This window comes from Lycorma delicatula, chromosome 10 (genome assembly GCF_047948215.1).
Source record: "Lycorma delicatula isolate Av1 chromosome 10, ASM4794821v1, whole genome shotgun sequence".
Taxonomy (NCBI): Eukaryota; Metazoa; Arthropoda; class Insecta; order Hemiptera; family Fulgoridae; genus Lycorma; species Lycorma delicatula.
In genome coordinates this window covers 9201454-9224191 of record NC_134464.1, presented here as the reverse complement: position 1 = coordinate 9224191, position 22738 = coordinate 9201454, and the positions used below count along the sequence as shown (strand labels likewise).

Here is a 22738-nt window from a genome sequence, read left to right as displayed (position 1 = left end):
ACGTATTAATAAATATTTCTTTTATTACTTATTATTTATTTTTATTTTAATATTCAATTAATTAATATTTTACGATGAAAAACAAACATAGCTCTAAATTATTTACCGCTATTTAAAATATTTATTTTTTATTAAAATTCATTAGTAGGCAGATATTTTAAATTCATTATTATATTACGATTTACATTATATATTTTACGAATATTTTAAATGACAGATTACTTGTTATTAATTAATTTCTACGATTGCTAATTTATAAATTAACCTTCGGTCAAGTAATAAAGATAAACAAAGTAAATTTTAAAGGAATCTACTGTATACAAAATTTACATACATATTCATATTACTTCTCGGCTTAGTCCCCGCCCAAATTCAGCCACTTATCGTAGTGATGCGGGACACCACCTTACCTATTTTCTTTTCAAAGGACAGCGCCGCCAAATTACTCATCCATTTGTTGACTACGTTCATGAATTCAACTTTGTTTTTAAAGTACTGTGCAACCAGCCCGTTTTTCAATTTTGTGAATTGATGAAAATGCTGACGGTGCCAAATTAGAGGCACAAAGAAAATGGATGGTCGGAAATCTGCCACTTAAACTCAAAATTAATAATTTAGTCATTAAAATTTAGTACTGAATTTGATTATATAAATTCAGTACATCTTTAGTATGAGGCCGTGCATTGTCGTGGAATCGTTATCATTTGTCTTATCATTCGTTACCATCCTTCGCCGTTTATACTGTATCGCTGTATATTGAGCTTCATAAATTCTGCCGACAAAATTCCTTTACGGTCCCAAAACAAAGTAACCGTAACTTTTTTTTGGAATCGGTCTGTTTGAATTTTTTGGGCTTGTATGTGTGCATCCACTGTTTGGACTTTTTTTTTCAATATCGTTAAACCGAATCCATGTTTAGTCTCCAATAATGATACTGTCAAAAAAATTCGTTGTTTATCGTATTATTGATGAAGAACCTTTCTTCAGAATGAGATAACATCATTTTGAATTTACCTTTCAAATATTCTTTCTTTCTATATCATATTATGAACATAACTTAAAAAAAAGTATTTTAAAATTATAATAAAATTCTATTTTGAGTTCAAATAACGTATATTTTTAAAAAAAAGATAACAAAATTAACATATCCTTGAGCTTAGAGATTTTTTGTAAATAAATATTCCGTAGATGCGATCATTTATATTTCTTTGAGATTTGTTTTCAGTTTTATCTAAAGTACCTTTTAATGTTTTGAATAAAATGTATATTTATATCAAAGTTTAAAAAATGATAACTGATATTTTACATAAAAACTGATAAACAGCGTATTTGTTGATAGTTTAATATAGTTTTACTGAGAGAAAGAGAGAGAGAGAGTGAGAAAGAGAGAGAGATTTTGAGAAAGAGAGGGAGAGAGTGAGAAAGAGAGAGAGAGAGAGAGAGAGAGAGAGAGAGAGAGAGAGAGAGAGAGAGAGAGAGAGAGAGAGAGAGTGAGAGAGAAAGAGAAAACATTGGAATAAATTTTTATATCTATTACTGTATGTTTATTTTTGTATAAAATATTTTTATAATTTAGATTAGTTGACACTTATAATAAATTATTACTTTTTTTATAAACTAAATTTATCCTATTTTATTTCCTTGACTTTAAGTAAATATATATATATAAATATTTATAAAATAAACAATTGACAAATGATTCATAAATATTTTTTTTAAATTACATTTTTTCTGCTTCTGTACATTTATTTTATTCCAGATTAATACCCTATGAATAATCAGGAAAATATTCGCATGTCCATAAAATTCATTTAATTATATTAATTTATTTTATTTAATCGTAAAATATTTAACGTTTTAGATAAATCATTAAAAAGAGTAATGGATTAAATGTGCGTCGCATCTTGTACACATCTAGTAAATTAAATTCAAGTATAAATAGATCTCAATTTATTAAGAGTAGAAATGAGAATATAAATGAAAATTTGTTGCGTCATTCGATGGGTATGCGTAATTACTGTAATGCAGTTCTATGTATGTACGTGGACGTAAAATACATACTATAAAATACGGTAATTAGATAAATAAAACTTATCTTTATTAATTTTTAATAACTAGTTTTCGCATCTTCAGTCGGTATTAAAATTCTATTTATATAAATTAAAACTTATTATAACTTTAAAAAAATACTTTTTTAAAATTATTTGTTTATTCTCACCTTTACAAAATCACACAATCAATTGTGCTGTGTGATCTCGAAAACACAGTCAGTTTCGTATACTTAGGATCCACAATTTAAATGAAGATGGGTACTCGTCGGCTGAAATTCGAAGAAGAATTATTTTGTCGAAGGAGAAGTTGACAGCTATTTGGAAGGATAAGGCGATAAGCTGAGACTTCTTCTGGTATTAGTCTCCCCAGTAGTCAAGTACGGCGTTGAGACTTGGACCATCAAGATGGAAGACCGGAGGAGAATTGATGCGTTCGAAATACGAGCCTGCAAAAGAATGGTCCGCGTTCTGTATACGGAAAAGAAGACATACAACTCGATCATAAACGAGTTGGGCGGACACAGAGGAGGTTGTCCGCAATATGCTTCCAGCGCATACCATAGCTTTTTCGGTAATATAGTCCGTAGGCCCGGCGAAAATCTTAAGCTACTCTCGTATAGAGAAAAATCGTGGAGAGCAGGTTACGCGGAAAACCACTGAAAAGATGGCCGAATCAAATTGAAGAGATGACTTGAGAAACGCTAGGCACAACGGTTCGAATGGCAGAAAAAACCTTGGTTATGGAGAGAAATTGTCAGCGGGATATGAATCGGGTCACCAGCTCTCAGATATGAGAGACAGGATTACCGTTTACGATTTATTTTCATCGGTAGCTGTAGACTTACGCCCCATTACGGCTAACTTCACTGTTAACTTTAATACTTTTATTTTTCCGGCTGTGTAGTTGTACTATATAAGGAAAGCATGATAATCGGATCAGATTTTGCGCGTTAAATTTTTGTAGATATTCCCGTTTCATATCTCTAACCAAAAAACATAATTTTTTATTGAATTATTGTTTGTTTGCTTGTTATCTTGAAATAGACTGATTTTGGATAAAATTTGGCGCAATAGGCTCTGCATAGGGATATTGTTGCAATTTTAATTTCCTTAATTTTGAGTATTACCCCCAAATCACAATCTGTAAAGGGGGGGGGGGAATTACGGTCACTGATTCTTAAAGATTTGAATAATATTTTGTAAATAATTTAATATATCCTTAAAAATATACAATTTTAATATTTTAATTCATTTCAAGCTGTTGAAAATTGTAATCAAAATTAAAGATATTATGAGATAAGTCTTTTTTTATTAACTTTATAAATACCGTTAAAAATCAGTATAGGTAGTAATAAATAGATTACCGTTCTTACTTTTCAGAAAATCATGAAATGTCAGTAGAATTATATCCAGCAACTCTTCATCGAATGTTTTTTATGCGGTAAGAAATGAATTTTGTAGCGTGTGAAAAATGACAAGCTAAACCGGGATAGGTACGTTGAACCTTCCGGAAAAAAGGCTTACGTGTATATATAATGTACTGGTTTCGTTGAGAGGAAAACTTTTTGAGAGATTTAAAATAACTTATAAGGAAGAGGATTTAAAGAAAAACGAGTGAATTGGTGGATGAGAAATAACACCTTATAAGATTTAAGTTTCTATCCAATAAGGAATCAGATTTATCGGAAACAAATCTTTTTAACTATGCACGCCTTATAATTATAGTTAGATGTAGGAAAATCAACGTCAAAAAATTTTTTTTTGACGTTTTTATGTAAATAAAAGATAGTTTTTATGTAAATACACACACGCGCGCTCACTCACACACACAGTTTATAATTACTATTTACTACAGATTTTTGAAATGTTTCAATGAAAACAAGGTTCTTTCTTCAGTTTATCTCTAAAATTATTTATTAAAACAACTTAAAAGAGAGTAAAAGTAAAAATCAACTGGTTTTGTTAGATTTATCTGATGTTTACGCAGTAAAAACAGAAAATTAAAAAATTAAACGATAAATTAAAGGGTTGGTTGATAAAAAGGTTGTTTTCTTTTATTCAGTTTTTCCAAGTCCCACAATTTTTTGAGATAAAAATATATTTGAATTTTCTGAAATACATAGAAAAATCTTGATATTAAAGAATTAATAAATCTGGAAATTTGTTTTATAAGTTGTAAATTTTTTTACGATTTCTAAATAAATTCGTTTATTTTTTCTGATCGGCACGTAATAATGCATTATAAAACAGATCACGTCAGGAATGGGCGGATATGATATTCTACAGATTAAAAAACAAACTACTTCAAAATTTGTTTGCATGAAACAAGGAAAACCCTGGAAAAGCCAAATGATCAGATCAGCATTACAAAATACGTAATTAATTATAAATAAAATGTATTGAAATCAATATTAATTATTTAAAATATTATGAAATATATTAATATAAAAAATACGTACAAAATATTTCACAATTCAAAATGAAAGTTATTTTTCATGGTACATGCTACCATGAAGGACCAAAACTACAGAATGTCGTAGTATTCTCTGCGAATCACGACACATACTAAATACGTCGTTGAAAGACCGAAATATTTGCTTATTCGGACCTTCACCGGTGTATGTTGACAAGCTCTGTTAATGAGGGGGGGGGGGTAGGTCGAAACGAACGATAACTAGAAATTAAAAAAAATTACTCAATACCAAATTCTAAGGTAAATATATACGAGAAATCATCGAAAAAAAGGAAGTTTAAATTTAAGTCAAACATAACCTACGTTCGCTTCGCTCGCTAACCTCCTTTTAGTTAACGTTAAATATACAAATTATATATGTTATTCTCCAACATTGAAGGCGATTAATCTAATTCACCGTATTTATAAAAAAAAATGTTCAGCGTTTTATAAATTGAAAGGCCCAATCAAGATATACAGATTATGTTAGCTGCGTGGATCAGTGCATGCTAAATGCAGTGAGTTTGGCTAATCGCCACCAATGTTGGAAAATGACAAATATAATTTGTATTTTTTTTTTGTCTTCAGTCATTTGACTGGTTTGATGCAGCTCTCCAAGATTCCCTTTCTAGTGCTAGTCGTTTCATTTCAGTATACTCTCTACATCCTACATCCCTAACAATTTGTTTTACATATTCCAAACGTGGCCTGCCTACACAATTTTTTCCTTCTACCTGTCCTTCCAATATTAAAGCGACTATTCCAGGATGCCTTAGTATGTGGCCTATAAGTCTGTCTCTTCTTTTAACTATATTTTTCCAAATGCTTCTTTCTTCATCTATTTGCCGCAATACCTCTTCATTTGTCACTTTATCCACCCGTCTGATTTTTAACATTCTCCTATAGCACCGCTTTTCAAAAGATTCTAATCTTTTCTTCTCAGATACTCCGATCGTCCAAGTTTCACCTCCATATAATGCGACACTCCAAACGTATACTTTCAAAAATCTTTTCCTGACATTTAAATTAATTTTTGATGTAAACAAATTAAATTTCTTACTGAAGGCTCGTTTAGCTTGTGCTATTCGGCATTTATATTAATTTGTATATTTAACGTTAATTAGACGAGGTTTGCGAGCGAAGCGAGCGTCGGTTATGTATGGCTTAAATTTAAACTTCCTTTTCTTTTTTCCGACGGCTTCTCGTAATCTATTTACCTTAGATATTACTGGTATTGGGTGATTTTGTTTTTTAATTTCTAGTTACGTTTCGACCCCCACCAGACCAATATATCTCAGACATATACCGGCGAAGATCCGAATAAGAAAATAATTCCGGCTTTCACGTGCGTATCTAGTATGTGTCGTCGTTCACTAGAGAATCTCGACGTTCTCTAATTTCGGTCTTTCACGGTAACATACATATTTATTTATACATTGAGCTTACACTGAGATTATTTAGTTTAATTTTTTAATTTGTGGTATTTAAAAATTAATCGGTAAAGAATATATCGTTTCTTTAAAAGAAAATCTTTTGTTTTTATTGTAAATAAATTGATGGAATGAATTTGTTTTTAAATAGTTGGATAATTTATTAAAAATAGCAACCGGAGCAAAATAATGCCCTTCCACGTAAGCCGAAGTATTGTGTGTGTAATTATAAAACAATTCTGGTGTTTGGTTTGGTAAAGTCGATTTTGTTAAATTTTAAGAATAACTCGTTATTGTTTTAATTTTTAATACTAATATTGTTTTAATAGATTGCATATTCATTAATATAAAGGTAACGTTTTATAAAGGTAATGTAAAGGTAAGTTAACATTTTTAATTTTTAAAATTTACTTGATTCATACTTAGCAGCGCCAAACAGCGATCTGGCAGCCCGTTTGTCGTTTTGACTTATCTAAGGAACCAAGAGATTTCAGTAAACATAATAAATATTTAATAATGATATTATTAAAGCGTGTAAAAGCAAAACAGTACGGTTTAATTTTGATGGAAACGAAATCAGTTAATCTCATCAGAAATTTAAATTTACGGGCAAGAGAAATATTAACGTTATCGTTAATGGAAATTCCATCTACGCGATTAGTAATGTTACGCGTTTACCTGAGCAGCGCGATGTTTTATCAGAATTTAAAGTTAAATGATTACAATCGGAATCAATTATTTCTGCTCTGCTATCGTAGAATTTTCAATTCCTTTTAAATAATTATCTTCAGATTTGAATATATTTGCGTCATCTGGGATAAGGATAACAATGAACTGTTCAAGATATGAGGCACGTCTTTATTATTTTAAACATTAAAAAAATTTGAAGTGGACGTCACATGACTTCCTTGTACGCCTATTAAATTACATATAGACTTTTTTTTTAATGAAAAGTACATAAAATTTTATTTCGTTAATAACTTCTGATATATTTTCTTTCTTTTTTTTAGTGTTATTGAATTATTATTTATTTTAATTTTTATTTTTACATCAATTATTAATAAATCTGTATATGTAAATTAAAAAAAAATTTTTTAAAAAGAAAAAAAGAGATGAAATCTGATTCCAACCGATCTACCTTCCGCTTGTAAGATCTAAATATTTCATTAATTAAAATATTGTTTGTCTATAACTCTGGAATCAATGAAAATACGTACCGCTTATGATATATCGTTGAAAAGCTCTGAATGCAAGCTTATTACTGCAGCTAAGAAAAAGTAAAATCCATTTTTTTTTTTGGATTTTGGGTTTTTTTTAGACACTTTTGGTCCAGTCGAATGCAATTCAAAAGGGAAGGGAACACAACTACATGTTACAGTCCTAAATTCTAAATTTCGATCTCTAATCGTTTTTAAGTTACGCGAGATAAATACGTACGTACATAGCACTGGTTATTGTACATCTTGAAGAGTGGCGTTATATTTAGATGTATATTCTTATCAAAAGTGGAAATTTCAACTACCTGTTTATGGTCTGTTAAGTATGACTTTAAACAATTCTATAGTAGCCGTCACGTAACGGCGAGCTTGGATAATCATCCCTTATGTCACTGCTACACTATTGTTTTCTGAAACATCGGTACACCATGATTAGTCATCTCTTACTACCATAAACACGGTGCATCTGTTTTCGGGTAGTAATCGTTGCTACTCCAAGCTCCGCCGTTACATGGTGGCTACTTGTAAGTAGCCGCTGATATCATAGCTAGGTTTATCTTTTTTTTTTGTCTTCAGTCATTTGACTGGTTTGATGCAGCTCTCCAAGATTCCCTATCTAGTGCTTGTGAGTGGTGCTTCGACGAAGTACGAACTGAACTTGTGAGTGGCGCTTCAACTGATTGGGTATCACATATATGATAAATGTTTTTACTATTATTCCAGGTAGCAGCTATTTTAAAATGGGCATATTTGGACTTTTTAAATATGACAACTAATTTTCGCATTAATACTTTGGGAATATCATCAAATATTATTATGCGCCAGTTGAAAAAGGTTTGCCTAAATTTTTATTAAACAGAATATAACAAATCGCATAAATACCCATCTTTTTTCTCCTATTTCCCTAGATAACTCGACACCTGTTAATTTCAGAGTAAAATATCGAAAGAAAAAACGTTTTGTTATTAAATTTTACACACAATATCATCGGTTGCAAATCGAAAATTCGTTATTATTTATACAAAATAGCAATAACTGTCAATTTTTTTTTGTCTTCAGATATTTGACTGGTTTGATGCAGCTCTCCAAGATTCCCTATCCAGTGCTAGACGTTTCATTTCAGTATACCCTCTACATCCTACATCCTTAACAATTTGTTTTATATATTCCAAACGTGGCCTGCCTACACAATTTTTTCCTTCTACCTGTCCTTTCAATATTAAAGCGACTACAATGATTCTATCGCTATGCGTTTTGAAATACTCTACTCTCTTCCCTATCTTCTTGTTCATTATGAAACCTACTCCTGCCTGCCCATTATTTGAAGCTGAGTTAATTACTCTAAAATCACCTGACCAAAAGTCGCCTTCCTCTTCCCACCGAACCTCACTAATTCCTACTACATCTACATTTATCCTATCCATTTCCCTTTTTAAATTTTCTAGCCTACCAACCTTTTTTAAGCTTCTAACATTCCACGCTCCGACTCTTAGAATGTTATTTTTTAATTTTCTGGTGACCCCTTCCTTAGTAGTCCCCACCCGGAGATCCGAACGGGGGACTAGTTTACCTCCGGAATATTTTACCAAGGAAGGCGCCTCCATTATTGCTATATGAAAATGCAGAGAGCCACATTTTCTTGGAAAAAAAGCAGCTGTAGTTTTCCATTGCTTTCAGCTGCGCAGTACTCAGAGGACTAAGTGATGTTGATACGGCCGTTTAAGTCATTGCGACTCACGCCCCTAACAACTACTGAAAAAGCTGCTGCCCTCTTTCAGGAATCATTCCTTAGTCTGGCTAGGTTTATCGCTAGTAAAAAATATTGAATTAAATCGAATGCCTTGGTGAGAGCAAAGATTCAGAATCGAATCTTTTTGTTACCTACGTAGTTCAAAATATTTTCTAAAATCAGGGAAATGGCTTTTTGTCGGCAGACAATTTTTTTTTTTATCTAAATTTTGCACATATATAAATATAACGTAAGAATAAGTTAATATTTCTAATTTTCTAAATATTAGTCTATACGAGTCATATTTCTAGCCGCCCAGATATTGATGTCAGTTTATTTTTATAACTTTAAACGTCGTTCTAATTCTTCGAAGAAGCCCAAAAAGAGTATTATACTTCATACGGGAATATTACGTAATGCATAATAAATATTTAGTGTAAATGACAAGCGTATAGTTTTATTAGGCGCTTCGAAGAAAAACAAAACGGTTTGATCACGTTGCAAACGAAATAAATTTGATCGTATCAAGAGAATATTGTTATCTAACACAACATCCAGAAATTTCGTTACACGGGTGAAATATTTTTTTATCGAAAAAGTATTTTTCTTAGCAACAGATAGTATTCCATACGTTTAAATTCTTGAATGATATATTATTGTTTAAAAAAAAATAGTATTGCTTATAAATATGGATTTATTTTAACTTCTTTTCTTTCATTTTTACATAAAAAAAAGGTACATCTGATAATCATATAGGTTAAAGAACACAGTTGTACAATGAAAAATAATATTATTTCCCTGTAGTGACATCCGTTCTATATTTCTCAATGTCATACGTATACGTGACCTTATTTTTTGTTTTTTTTTTATGGGGAGGATTTCAAGTTAAAGTAACGCAATTTATCAGTCTACGTCTTGAGCTACGGTTTGCCTGTATTCTAGGCGGCTCTTTCGATTTAACATTACGACATTTTCATAACTGGAAACAAATACTTAATAAATATGGCACTAAAGTCAAACAAAAGCAATAGTGTTTAATTATTGAAAAAAATTGTTAAAATAATCAAATATTTAAACTATTCACTGATAATTTAACATTTTTTTTTAGTGTGCCTGATATTTAATCAAGTTAATATTTTTAATTAAGTTATTAATATTACATTCTCATTTAATCAAATTATTATTATTAAAAGATTTATTCTCATAAAAATTAATTGATGTTTTTGCCATTTTAACAGTCGGAGTAGGACTTTTATAGATTAGGTTTGTTTTAAGGTAACTTCAAGCATTCTGTTGGGACTGTTTTTTCCCCCCTATTTTACCCTCCTGAAGGGGAATTCCCCTTCAGGTATTACTTCAGAGGATGATACGTATGAGTGTAAATGAAGTGTAGTCTTGTACAGTCTCAGTTGGATCGTTCCTGAGATATGTGGTTAATTGAAATCCAACCACCAAAAGAACACCGGTATTCACGATCTAATATTTAAATCCGTTTAAAAGTAACTGCCTTTACTAGGACTTGAACGCTGAAACACTCTACTCCTAAATCAGCCGATTATGAAGACGCGTTCACCACTAGACCAACCCGGTGGGTTCTGTTTGTACTGTTAGAAAGAAAATGCTGCTTTTTTTTTAATTTAATTAACTTTATTTTATGTAATAGTTTTACAGGTTTTTGTATGTATTATTAATAAAAATTTATTATTATTTTTTTATTTTAATTTAAAGTAAATCAAGAGGATTTTGAGTAAATTGAATTGTAGGACAAAATTGTCGTGGTTGCGATTAACATTCGTTTTGTCGGTATAGGAATACTATTTTTGGTGTCTAAAAGACTTAATTTAATGATTTGAGTGCTTAGTCTAAGTGAAGTTATATAGTAAGAATTTTTGAGAGAAACCTTCGGTGTTAGAGAAAGGCTAATCGGTTAATTTAACAGTTGGGGTTTGTAAGTTACGGTAGGTGATCGTGGTTGGAAGAAGCTATACGAAGGCGAATCATCGCCTTTATATAATCATCGCCTTGTATAATTTATACAACCTATCAAGGTTGTATAAATTCGCTGATAAAATGTCTGCCGAGGTGTTTGCATCGGTCGCATCCTGACCGAGGCCAAACTGTTTGACTGGATTTTTGTTATCAAATTTAGAGAGTCTAAAAGACGAAACCGGTAAAGCCCATCAGAGCTAGGAATAGCGCTGATGGGCTGAATAGCGCTGAATCCATTTTGACTAGTTTCGGCGTGACGTATGTACGTATCTTGCCTAATTACTAAACGATTAGCCGTAGGATGTAGAAATTTTGGATTTAGGACTGTTATAACATCTACCTCCCCTTTTCATTGCAATCCACTGAACCAAAAGTGTCAAACAAAGCCCAAAATCAAAAAAATTTGGATTTGAAGTTTTTCTTAACTGCAGTAATAAGCCCTCATTGAGAAATTTTGAACGATATATCATAAGTGGTACTTATTTTCATTGGTTCCAGAGTTATAGCTAAATAAAATTTTAATTAATGAAATATTTGATTCTTACAAAGGAAAAGGCACATCGGTTCAAATACGACTTGATCTCCTTTTTTTAACTTTTTTTTTTTTAATTTAAACATAATTATTAACGTCTTATGGTAAAAAAAATTACAATAAATAATTCAATAATAACAATAAAAAAAAAAAATCAAAAGTGAAATAAAATTTTATGTACTTTTCATTATATAATAAATGTGTATATGTAATTTAATAGGCGCACAAGGAAGTCATGTGGTGTCCACATCAGATTTTTTATTTGAAACGTTCTATCCGTTTTCTGAGTAGATTCTATAGCTATATTTATTTTGTGTTGTTGATTACTAGCTTTATTATATAGGTTTATTTTATACAATTTAAACCGAAATAGATATATGAAAAAAATTGTATTTCAAAAAATATTTTTACGAAAACATTTTTGGTACAACCAAAACAAAAAACCTCTAATTTCGTATTAGATATTATTATTATTTTTAAAAACTTTTTTTTTATACAGCAACAGCAAGCTGACGCCCAATAACAGTTACCGTAATAGAAGATAATACATTTTGTAGCTAGTGAAGAACATCATGCTTGAATCGGTATTCGAACCCGAAATCTTCGGACGAAAGGCAGAGGTGCTACGATTCCGTCATGATGATATCCGGAATAGTATATAAGAATAATGTTAATATTAATAATTATTCGTTCTCTACAGCAGAGTAACTGAATCATGTAAATTAACGGAAATTTTATGTTCTCATTGTTTACAACTGCTTGTGTTTCTATCGAATAAAAGTTTTAATAATGCAAGTTTGACGAACAATATAATGTCGCTGTCGTTATCATAACAGAAGTTTTGCTCTGTAAACTATAACTTCGGGTTTGTCTTTAAACCAAAATGTATTATTCTCGTTTCAGTACAACAATCGTTTGAAAAGTTTTTTTTTATCTATGTTTGATTATAATTGTTCGCGGAAGACCGAGAAAAACGACTGTTTGGTGGTTATCTTTACTGATTTGTATAGTAATAATTAATCATAAATAAATAATACAACGTAGAATTAGTTTTAAATTTGATTTGATTTATCTATTTTACCCCTCCTAGAAATATTTAATTTAATTTATCCATAGCGAGGTCTCTAAAAATATAGGTAATACTCTCTTATTAATGAAAACTTATTGTAAATTTTAAACTCAATAATTATTTCTCTAAATATTGCTTAGATTTTTACTACTTTGCTAAAACTCATCTTCAGCCTGTAAATCGTAAAAAAGCAATTATGCTTACAGGACGACAAAACTTTTTCAAAGCTTTTTTCGATTCGAAATCAAAAAATAAAACTTCATTTCATTTCATTTTCATTCATTAACTTTTTTAGTTGTATTTTAATTAAAAGAAACTGGAAGGAGAATGACTTAAATTTAAAAAAAAATGCGGTTGTGGTGTTTTTATTATTAATATTTCAATCTTTTTGCTTCCTATATTTAAACTTAATTAACTTGGTTCGACTAGTTCATTAAAAAAAGTTTATGTCGTTCAAGTGTAATCCCGCATAATTTGTACAGCAAATAGATAAACAGCACGAATTGAAATAAGAAGGCTGTTTTGCATCAGTGTTTTATGTAACGTAAAGATAACAAACAAATGAAACTCATTAATTTTAGTTATTCATTGACATAATTTAAGTAAAGTATACAGTTTGTAGATAACATTCGCTACTACAAAATATGTCACATGTATATTTAAAAAAAAAAAGTGAAACAATTATTTTTTTTAAAATTTAATTCATTATCTCGAGACCAGTTTATCTGATTTTATGTAAAAAAAAAAAATAAATATAAAACTTTTTTCTACAAAAAATAAAACTGATGTGGACACCACATAACTTGCTTTTACGTCTGTTCAACCACATACACACGTTTTTCTTAAAGTGAAAAGTACATAGAATTTTATTTCATTAATAACTTCATATTTTTTCCTTTCTTTTTTTTATTGTTATTGAATTATTTATTTATTGTAACTTTTTTTTACAATCACAGGTTAATAATTAATAAATCAGTATATTTAAATTAAAAAAAAGGACATGAAGTGGGATTCGAACCGATGTACCTTCCTCTTTGTGATATCCAAATATTACATTAATTAAAATTTTGTTTGGCTATAACTCTGGAACCGATGAAAATAAGTATCACTTACGATATATCGTTGAAAAGTTCTCAATCAGGGCTTATTTTTGCAGTTAGGTAAAAGTCCAAAATCTAGATTTTCTGGATTTTTAGCACTTTTGGACCAATTGATTGCAATCAAAAATGTGAGGTGCCAAAGTAGATGTTACAAAAGTTCTAAATACAAAATTTCAACATCCTACGGCTAATCGTTTTTGCGACACATAAGTACGTACGTACGTACAGACGTCACGCCGAAACTAGTCAAATTGGATTCAGGGATGGTCAAAATGGATATTTCCGTTGAAATCTGAATACCGAAAATTTTGTGATCATAATATTTCCTTTACGTTGTACAAAGAAGTAAAAATATAACAAAAACAAACAAAACAAAACAATTCTAGAAAGTAAAAAATACTAAAAAGTAAATAATTACAAGATAAATAAAAATACATAGTAAAGTAAATATTTACAATACTAAAAACTAAAAAATGATTTTCGTTTGCAGGAGAATTACTTCAAAAAAATTTTCTAATTATTCGTAGAGCGTGGGGGGTGCGCTTTTATCATAAATTGTTTGTATATTAGAGTTCGCCCAAAGCTTTTCGTTTTAGTCACACAAATTGAAATTTTTTATTAAAGTAATTTTTTGAAAAATAATTTTTCTAGAAAACAAAACTATTTTTTTACTTTTTAGTACGATTTTGTTTTGTCTTGTTTGTTTTTGTTATATATTATTTTTTTGAAGAAAAGCATTTTTTTTAAATTTTTTGTTTGTTTTCTTTCCTACATGGTTGCCGTGATTCGGTGTCTGTCTTCTTTTATATAATTTCTGAGGAATTACTCTATTTTTTATTTCCTTCAGAGTTTGAAAACATTTTTTTTTATTTGTAATGTCTACGTTGCAATTTTTTTAAGTATTAAATAATAAGCAACCCCTCCTCTTCCGGTGGTCAAATGAGATGAGGATGATACGTATGAGGTATAAACGAGGTGTATTCTTGTACAGACTGACCATTCCTGAGATGTCGTTTTTTTAAAAATTGTATTACTCAAATTGACAAGTAAATTTTTACTTTTTGTTGTTTTAATTTTTTAGCAAACAAAAACATATTTATATGCAATTTTATTCTATATTATAACCTTGATAATTAGATTCCGTTATTATAAATGATACCAGTTATTTATAAATTAACCAACCAGTTTGCTCTAGTGGTGAACTCGTCATCGTAAATCAGCTGATTTCGAAGTCGAGAATTCAAATCTTACTAAATGCAGTTATTTTTATACGGATTTGAATACTAGATCGTGCATACCGTTGTTCTTTGGTGGTTGGGTTTCAATTAACCACACGTCTCAGGAATGGTCGAACTGAGACTATACAAGATTACACTTCATTTACATTCATACATATCATCCTCTGAAGTAATATTCTACGGTGGTTCTGGGGACTAAACAGAAAAACAAGGAGTGCGAGAGAGAAAGCGTTACTAATAAACTAAATCAGATGATTAGCGTATGTAAATTTTATAAGGTAAATTTACACTAGTTCAAACTGTACTACAGAATTGACAGTCAAAATCAATCTGATCGATAGTTACATCTATCGAGATTCAGCTCCCTTCCTGAAGATGTTCCTCTTGTATTAAGAGTAGATGAGTATATCTCATATATATATAAAATAGAGAAATATGAAATTAACAATGGAAATATACAAATAAACAATCGAAATAATACAATATACCGACCGGACCTACGTCGTTGTGTAAAATTTCATTATTGTATGACGTCAGGTAATGAGTTTAATTATGATTGCAAGATCTGAGGACACGGTTGAACCATTGTAAATTTATAACTTTAAAAAAGTTACTAGTTTATAAGTTTATAACAAGCATATAACTTTCCGCCCTTTAAAATTACTCCATGAATAATGAACATATGTGACGCTCTTTATCGAAAAGACTTCTCAATTATATTATTGATTATCCGGTTAAAATCATTCTCATATTTCAATTAAAATATTTGTAAAAAAAAAAAAATAATTCGTATTAATCCAACAATTCTAAAGCTTTAAGTAAATGCATGTGAATTTTAAACAAACATACTTATGGACTATATAAAGATAGTGTTTTTCACATTTTGAATGCTACTGTTTTTTGTTTTTTTATTATTGAATGAAATTTTAACACAATTGAATGGAATTAGAATTTATTTATTACTAACATTATCAGGATTTAATAAATCTATTATTTATATGGGAAATAAGAAGTAAAATACAATTTACAATAGTATTAATTCTTTTCACGAAATAATTTTTAAATCAACCGTGAGGATTTTGTTGTTGTTGAACAGTTTTACTATTATTATATTCCTTGTTTAGTCGAGGTCATAAAACACTGATTTGCTTCAGTGATCAATGTATTACAATCGGCTGTCAAGATCCAGTTTTTAGTTTTTTCATCGAGAATAAAAACTAGTATAGAAGTTTACGTAAAGGTTATTATTATATTATATATGTTTTTAAAACGGTTTAATCAGCAACTGCCGGTTACCCTGTGGGTTTTCTCACTTGTCCGTTGTTAGTTTAAAGTTTTTTTGTATATTGTAGAATAAAGTCAGGTCGTATTTGTATATGCAGTTATTATTTATTCTATTATACGTGCAACTGACGTACTCTCCATTTAATTGTTGAATTAATATCAGGACTTTTATATTATTATTTATAAGTAAATATCTCTTGTGGAAAAAAGATTTTAGAATACGGCAAGATTCGAGACAAATGTTTGGTAATTAGGAAGTTAATAGAGTATAATTTTTTCCCCTGTTTAATACGAGTTTAAATTCTAATTACCTTAAAAATTAGTAAAAAAAAGTAATTTTATTTAGTTTTTTCAAATTATTTAATTTTTTTTTTAATGAAAAATTTCCGAAATACTGTGAACGAAAGTCAGATAAGAAAATTAAGCAAAACATTTTGATGTTTTACCGTAATTAGGAATCGAGATCACCTTACTTTCATTTTGTTTTTAGTGAACCTTTCAACTTCTGCTGCATCCCCATTCCCAGTTTTAATTCTTTCCTGTCAAAAAAAACTTCAGGATATAGTTCTGGAATTGACATTTCTCTTAATTTCCTCATTCATCTATGCCGTGGCCGTCCTCTGTATTTTCTTGTTTTCTTTCAGCCGAGTCCAACCATCGAAAATTGTAATCGATTCTTTTATGTGTCATCTCGTACGCGCAATCCGATCATGTTTGTTGTTTCTCCTTTAACTCATTCATAATTTGTTGATTTTCATTTGTTGCTTCCCGTTATTTTTTCACCTCACAACTTCTATTAAGACAAACAGTCAAATTAACTAGTAACTAGTAACTAGTAACTAGTGAATTAATTAGTCAGCATTACTCGTTGATCAGCAACGTTCCCACGAACTAACATCTTATCTGTGCACCGTATCACTCATTTGGCTCTGAACCATCTTCCGTGTTTTTTGTAAATTCATATGTTGTACGTATTATAGATTTCTGACCACATGATGCCATTATTGGTCCTCTCATTTTTAACTACATATCAAAATATTTTGCTCTAGCAAAATCCCCTGTGGATCTAAATTTGTGCTCGTTCACATTTAGATCCTAATTGAATTCCTAACAACAATATTTTTTATATATCAATTTACAAAAAAAAATTTCGGCTTCAACCTTTTCTCAATAAAACTTAGGTCTTACTTGTTGTGACACTTGTTGTGTCACTTGTGATACTTGTTGTGTCTTACTTCGAGTGACACTATTTGGTTATCAACGAAAACGGAATAAATCATAGATTATCACATTTCGGTAAGAATTAACGACGATATTTTTAAGCCAGGCTTCATCAAGTTAATCTTTTAACGATTCTAATGAAAAACCACAACATTTTTCCAATTTTCTGCCAACTCAAACTCTATTGATTTATTCTATCTTATTCATGCAATATTGTTTTTGAAACAATTGTGTTTATTAAAACAGAATGCATATTAATTTTTTATGCAGTTAAGTCTACGATTGTTTCAGGAGGAAAGAAAAATAATTTAGGAACTGATCGCAGAGCTTCAATTAAGGAAACAAATTGATGCAAATACAACCCCGAAAATGCTTTGTTATCGAGTTACGGTTAGCTAAAAATTTCGCCCGGATTTCAGTTCCTCCGTTGAAATGAGGTCATACTGAAATTTTTAAGGCATTCTATAAAAGGTAAACTTGATTGTTTCTTATATTTTTAACCTGAAAAATCGAATAAAACAGCTCCCAGAACTGTGTCTCCCGTAGCTTTAATGATATCAAACGTAAAACAGAAAGGTTTGGTGACAAAAATGTTTTTTTTTTTTTAGATAAGAAGTACAATAACTTTGTTAAATTACTAATAAATGCGTAAATTTTATTATAAAAACTTATAGAGAATTTAATTTTGAAAAATTGATCTAATAAAATTTATGAAAAACAAAAAAAAAAATCAACTTTTGTTATTAAAAACAAAACTTAATAGCAAAATGTTATGAATTTATTTACAGCTTTGAAATAAAATATTAAAAATTTTTTTTGATTCTCACTGTGGTATACACTGTACTAATTTACAATAAATATTAGAAAATTCTACCGTTGACGTGGATGCGCTTTTCAAATCTTTTCCTTATATTTTTTTATCGCCAGTCTAATCATATCTTCGCGTTCCTTGATGAGGTCACCAGCATTGAAAATTCGAGCGATCAATTCATTACGTTTGTGTTTGTGTATCTTTTGTTCATATACTTCGAATTTCTTTTATCCCCGTAAACAGTAATCTAATGATGCAGTAAGTTCCAGAAATATTTGATTTTTAAAAGTGGGAGGCGCATCGGTTCGAATCCGACTTCTCTCCTTTTTTTTAAGTATTATTAATTTATTAATAATTATTAACATCTGATTGTAAAAAAAAAATTACGATAAAAAATATCAGAAGTTATTAATGAAATAAAATTTTATGCACTTTTCATTTAAAAAAGATGTGTATATGTAATTTAACAGGCGAACGAGGAAGTTATGTGGTGTTTATATCAATCTTTTTCAACTTTTTTTTAACATTTAAATATACTGATTTATTAATAATTCTTAATTTGTAATTGTAAAAAAATAACAATAAATAATAATTCTTCAATATTAACAAGAAAAAAAATATATATATATATGAAAAAAAATCAGAAATTATTAGTGAAATAAAATTTTATGTACTTGTAAAATGTGTACATGTAATTTAATAGGAGTACAAGGAAGTCATGTGGTGTCCAGATCTGATTAAAAAAAAATCTATCAAGCCAATGTGAGTCTCTTCTGTTGCCTACAAACTCTTCTCAAACATCAAATGTAATTTGAAGAGGATGGAATATTATTATTCAAACATATTGGAATAGTTAGCATAAAATGTTTATTCTATTCTTCAGAAGTTTCTATCTAATAATTTTGATTAAATTATTTTATTATAATTTTTTTTTGTTGAAAAAAAATTTAGGTAAAAAGTATTCAGGAAAAAAAAAATTATTATTTATTGTTATATTAGAGACAAAATTTTCTTCAGATTTTTTTTTTTCAATCTACGGCTTAAAACAGATTAATTTACTTTATCCTGGTTTCCTCGCTTGGATCTGATCGTAATGTTAATGAAAATAATTTGAGGAAAAAGGGAAAAAGATTGAGTAAATAAAAATTTGAAAAACATTTTATACTTTTGTTCGGCGTTTATTTTGTTGGATTTAAATAATTTTACTTAAAACTAACATTTTATATGTTGTAGGTTTTGCAAAAAAATGAATTTCTGAACATTATCAATATATTAAGTTATTTTAATTAGAGTATTTTTTAAAATTACTTTTCAAATATAAAATGTCTACTCTATTAGTATCGGAAAGGATATTCATTCATAAATTAATCTTTTTAAAAAGATTACTTATATTGTATTGTACTTTATACTTATACTTATACTTACTTATACTGTATACTTTATACTTTATATATATATAGTAGTATAAAGTATAAAGTATAAAGTAAAGTAAAAGTAAAGTATAAAGTATAAAGTAATATATATATATAAATGAGAAAACACTCGAAACTAGTTAGATAAAATAAAAATTTACTCTGAATGCGCATTTCGATTGTTATATAATCATTATTAATGGGATAACTAAAAGATAAATATCAAAAGCAAAATAAAAATACGTAAATCCTTTATTAATACAATAAAATCTGACTTCAGTGATTTAAAAAGACCTAAAAAATTGGAAATATCTGAGAAAATAGTACTAGGTAGAACAACATTCAGAAAACTGATTTCAGATTTCAAGAGAAGGAGCAAAAACGAATTCAATAACTTGTCAGAAAATAGGAGGTAAAAACAAAGCGAAAGAATAAAGAACTGTTGGAAGACCAGGAAAGAGAACGCCCAAAAAAAAGAGAAGTGAACGCAAAGGTGCTGCTTTATGTAGTTTTCAATCGACCAAACTCAAAAAAAAAGTAATTTAAATTTGAGAAATAATACGATCTCATTTTGAACTGTCCAAGCAGAAATCAAAATGTTAGCGTACAATACAATCGTTATTATCTGTTCATGGATCGTCTGGACTAACCTTATTTTTATATATTGATTTGATCGTTGTAATTGTTCGTATTTAATAAATATGTAAAAGATTATTTAATAAATATCGATTACAATATGATACTGATAAATAATTACTATAATAATGACACAGTTGTTGTGTAATTCAAAATTTTATGTAATTACGTAAAAATAAGTTAACAAATATTTAACTTTAAAATCAGCGGTAATAAGTTAATTTTCATTCATACTTTGATCGAGCGCTTGATGATTACACTATGTCTGCTTCAGTTTAATTGCAATAAAACACAGATGTGTGATGTTTAATAACGTAGGTAATTTAAATAAAACATTGTGTAATTATTTATATCCATTTGTTCATATTAATGAATGATGTTTTTAATTGCACAGTTGTTAATATCATTGTTATATGAATTTTATACGTTACATAAGATATATATTGTTCTTTCATTCGCTTTTATTCTTTAAATAGCTTTTCATAATATTAATTTTAAAGTTTTTGTTAATCGTAGTTTGTCGCAGAAATATATACTGATTATATTGCGTTAAACTGAATATTTTTTACTTCCTTGTACGAAGTAAAGGAATTATTGTGATGGCGAAAAATTTCGGTTTTCAGATTTAAACGGAAATATCCATTTTGATCATTCCTGAATCCATTTTAATTAGTTTCGGCGTGACGTTTGTTTGTACGTATGTATCTCGCATAACTCAAAAACGATTAGCCGTAGCATGTTGAAATTTTGGATTTAGGACTGTTGAATGCACCTCTCCTTTTGATTGCAGTCGACTGAACCAAAAGTGTCCAAAAAAGCTCAAAATCCAAAACATTTGGATTTAGGACATTTTCTTAACTGCAGTAATAAGCCCTATCGAAAAATTTTCAACGATATATCATAAGTGGTACTTACTTATTTTCATCGGTTCCAGAGTTATAGCCAAATAAAATTTTAATTAATGAAGTATTTGGATCTTACAAGGGAAGGCGCATACGGTTAGAATCTGACTTCTTTTTTTAATTTTTATGCTTTAATTTAAATGCATTGATTTATTAATAATTATTAACCCGTGATTGTTAAAAAAATGTTATAATTTTATCTCCATTAAAGTTAACTACGAGTGACTGAAAATAGAACCTCAAAAGAACATATACACTGAGGTATACATGCCCTATCTTTAATAAATTGCAAAAAATTCTTTTCGTTTAGTTGATTACTCCTCTGATATTGTCAGACAGTATTCTCCCTATGTCGAAGTTGATCATCATTTCGTTTATTTGTTTTTTGTTGCCAATCATTTAATCCTTGCTTGGTTTGATATAATTCTTGTGATTTTAATTTGTGTACACGTTCTTTAGTTTTCAAATTTTCTTTCTCTTTATATTCATCAACTTCTCTTAATCTTTTTATTCTTTCCTTGGTCTTAACGTTTTCTTCCTCTTTGTATTTACCATCTTCAGCATTTTCTCTTTTCTAGCATTTTCTTCCTCTTTTTCTGAGATATATTTCTTCATGTTATCTTTAGTTTTCCTATATGATTGTTTCTTTTTCATTTTTGATTATTCACCAAATAATCCGATAATAAAAACTGAATATTTTACGCCGTAAGATCGAAATTAACATTTTTAACCAGCATATTCTTACGTTCACTAAACGTAATAATTTAATTATTATTAACTTTTATTTATACCACGCACCAGAAATCTAAAACTTTTGTTAATCAGCAACTCACGAAGATCTGATCTAGTAATACGAGTAATAAAGGGACTTTCACTGTATCCTAATATTCCATGGAAAATTGTTGAATTAATAATTGTATAAATATTTGATGTTAATTAAAACTAATATTTCAACAATTGTGTAACTGTCCACTTTATTAAAGAATTGGAGGATCGTATCTCGCTTTCAAATGAAATAAGTTTAAATGAAGTGCAGCAAAAAATGTGTATATGTAATTGTATAGGCGTAAAGGAAGTCATGTGGTGTCCACATCAGATTTTTTAGAATCGGTTTTGTCAGAAAAAAAATTATTATTTCTCGTATGTTAATAAAACTTCTATGAACAACATATGTTTATATGCTTCCTAAGCAACTGGATCGTTTACATTATAAACATATTAAAATATCAGTTTTAGATCCCAATTTATACATTTTTTAAATATTTTTCCCGATTTTACTGCCAGAAGCGTATAATTTTTTAAGATAGTATCTTTACAACTTTGAATCCTTCTAATGGCTCTTAGAATTAAAGAGCAAATAAAAAAAACAAAAAAAACTTTAAAAAAATAAAAACTTTTGCATAAAAATTCAAGAAATACGTATCGAATGAAATATATTTAATACATATTTGAATGATGCTAGAAAAAATTGTTGATTATCAGCGAGTTTAATAACCTACAGTTATTTGAAATTCATCGAATGTTTTTTTAAATTAAATTGTTTGAAAATTTGATTTTAAACATATATTATAAAGATTCGAAACCGTATTACAGTGTGGTAGTTTAATAATTAAAGAGATAAATGACTGTAGAAAAATTATTATCAAAAGGTAATTCCACTAGCTT

At 28.9% G+C, this 22738-nt stretch overlaps 1 protein-coding gene across 1 annotated transcript in view; it reads left to right on the top strand.

The window, feature by feature from the left end:
• The window catches only part of LOC142331555 (insulin receptor-like), a 746136-nt gene that overhangs the window by 139481 nt on the left and 583917 nt on the right, over positions 1-22738 (top strand). The gene's annotated exons all lie outside the window — the stretch shown is intronic.